This window comes from Aptenodytes forsteri, unplaced genomic scaffold, assembly GCF_000699145.1.
Source record: "Aptenodytes forsteri isolate BGI_AS27 unplaced genomic scaffold, ASM69914v1 Scaffold292, whole genome shotgun sequence".
Taxonomy (NCBI): domain Eukaryota; kingdom Metazoa; phylum Chordata; class Aves; order Sphenisciformes; family Spheniscidae; genus Aptenodytes; species Aptenodytes forsteri.
The window spans coordinates 296427-299016 of record NW_008795435.1 but is presented as its reverse complement, the minus strand read 5'-3'; positions in this window follow the sequence as shown (position 1 = coordinate 299016).

Genomic DNA, 2590 nt, shown 5'->3' with positions numbered 1-2590 from the left:
CCTCACCGTTCCCCTCACCGTTCCCCTCACCGTTCCCCTCACCGTTCCGGGCCGAGCCGACTGAGGGGTGAGAGGTGCTCCCGCTCCCCGGGCCCCAGGGTAGGGGTAGAAGCAAGGGTAAGGGAAAGGGAAATCAGGAGACGCCGCAGCCCCTCTCCGCAGCTAAGGGACGGAGGGCAGAGCGGGTTTCCTCCCTAAGTTTCGCTGGCAGCAGTCGTTCGCTGCTCTGCCTGCAGCTGTGTGCTCCACATAAGCTCTGCGTTGCGTTAATCACAGGAAAAAAAGCGGGAATTTTTCTTCCCGCAACTGAGTTTACTTCGCGGTACCTTCACAGCCACCATCGTTACTTTCTGTTCCCTGTTTGATGATAGCTCCGGTGGAAGCAACTCGCCACACTCTGCTCCGGGGGAAATGAGATGCTCGAGCAAGGGAAGCTATGGCAGGTCAGCAAAAGAGGTGTAAGAAACGAGACGCGCTACCGCTGCAATTCAGTTTTATAACTCATGTCACATTATACAAGGTTGCTTGTACAGCTGATGTTTATTCAGGGCATGGGCAGTGAGGTGTTCTCCAAGCGATTTGCCAGAGCAAAAGGAAGTACATTGGAAGTGAATAACTTGTGATTTTTGCTCTTTGTGTGCCTGCATCTGGTCCGTGAAAACCACTACCCAGTGACTATGGCAACACGGGAGACCACTGCTGTGTGGGGATGTGGGGGCAGCAAAGGGACAAGAGCTGCACAGAGGGGACACAGCGTGGGATGAAGGAGCCTGGGGGACCAGGGAGGAGCTCTGCCTGGTTTGGGAGCCTCGTCCCAGCTGCAGGAATGAGTCAGGCTGGGGGAAACCCTGTGATTCACCCCACGTGTCAAAGCGCAAGAGCAAGCATAGGGGTAGGGCTCGAGGGAGAGGATAAGGAATCGAGGTCCTTACGACAGCTTGGGGTGATCACGAGGCTGGGGCAGGGCGCCAGGCTGCTCCAGAGGCCGGGAGGAGACAGGCTGCCTCCAGCAGCCACCAGAGCCTGTGCAGCTGTGAGGCCACCTGCAGTATGGCCCTGCCGGCAGCATGCCCGGCACCTGGCTGCAGGTCCAGGAAATGATCAGCACAGAAAATAACCTTCCCCCACCAAAACATGTGCTCAGAGGAAAAAGGTCTGCACGTATCTTTACCTGGGCCAATGCCAGCCCATTTATTCCATTTATCCGTGGAACTTCCTGGGAGTTTAAGAGCTCTTAAACTAGCTAGCTTTCATTATCCAGTTCAAGTAAAGGGGCGTCCTGCATGCTGCTCACTGGTGGCTTGACTCTACTTCTCTAGCCAGGCATGATCAAGCTCCTGACAGTATTGGCAAAAGCTGGCACGTCCCTTGTTCCTTTGGCAGACCTTCATCTGAGTCTTTGGCCCATCACTGTTCAAGGTTCCTGAGGAGCCTGTACAAAGCTCTCTGTGCAGCAAGATTCACCGTGGTACTTTGTGGGTTCCTAACTATAAACGGTGTGTGTAAGATACCTTGAACAGATCCCTGGCATGCTCAGGACCTATTTGGAGCTTGTATCTTGCTTTAGAGCACCAGCAAATGGTGCTCTAATGATGTGAATTTCGGTAGGCTCAGGCCTGGCTATTAGTTTCACTGGCTATTGGCTTTTGGTTCTGACTCAACTTTATATTGATCCAAGGAGCACAAAGCACAGTGTAAAAAATAGTCATAGCTTCCAGCTGTCCAAACAGAAAGTGAGAACACCAAGTCTTTGCCTTTTAGATTGTTTTAAACAATAGTGGTAGCCAGGCACATTGACCTAAATCATCACACAACAGGGGACGTGCCAGAAAAGGTCTACCAAAAAGGTTTTTGGAACAGCTTTGGGAGGTCATACTGAGTTCTGGCAACTCAAAGTTACTCAGTCTGACAAATTCTTTCAATACAAATTTATTCAATAAAAATATTCCTAGCAAATTGTAATTAGCATGGAGATTTTGATCAAATCAGCATTTTGTTCCTTAGACTGCAGCAGTTTTTACCCAATACTTCCAGCTCTCAAACTAATCTATAAGGCCCCATGCAGGTAAGGATGTTACAAGGTTACCCAAGAGAGTGTTTCCCTTGCTATGATAGAAGAAACAGTTGAAATCAGCATAGGCTTTAGAGATAGTTCTCTGTTACTGTAATCAATAGAGATGTTTCCTGTTAAAGACTTCTCACTATTTGCCATAGCCTTTCCTCTGTAGCTTTGACACAAACAGAATGTTGTTGGTTTTTTTTTCTCTTTAAAGCTGTCATGATGGAAGGGAACATATCTCTGGATATCTGTTTGCTTTGTGTTATTTTCACTTAGAAAGTACATGTTAAAGATATCATGTTAGAAAGAGAAATTGAAACACTGGAAGGATCTGGCTTACCCATTAGTGGCCTCAAGCTCATCCATAAATCCTCAAGCTCACCTTAAATATCATTTATTTGCTATAGGCTAAAGTAATGCAATGAAAACTGAGAATAAACAATAATATAAAGGTAAAATGTCACACCCACTATGCAGGCTTGAAAAACATTAAAAATATGTGATAAGAAGATGTACACATTAGAAGCACAT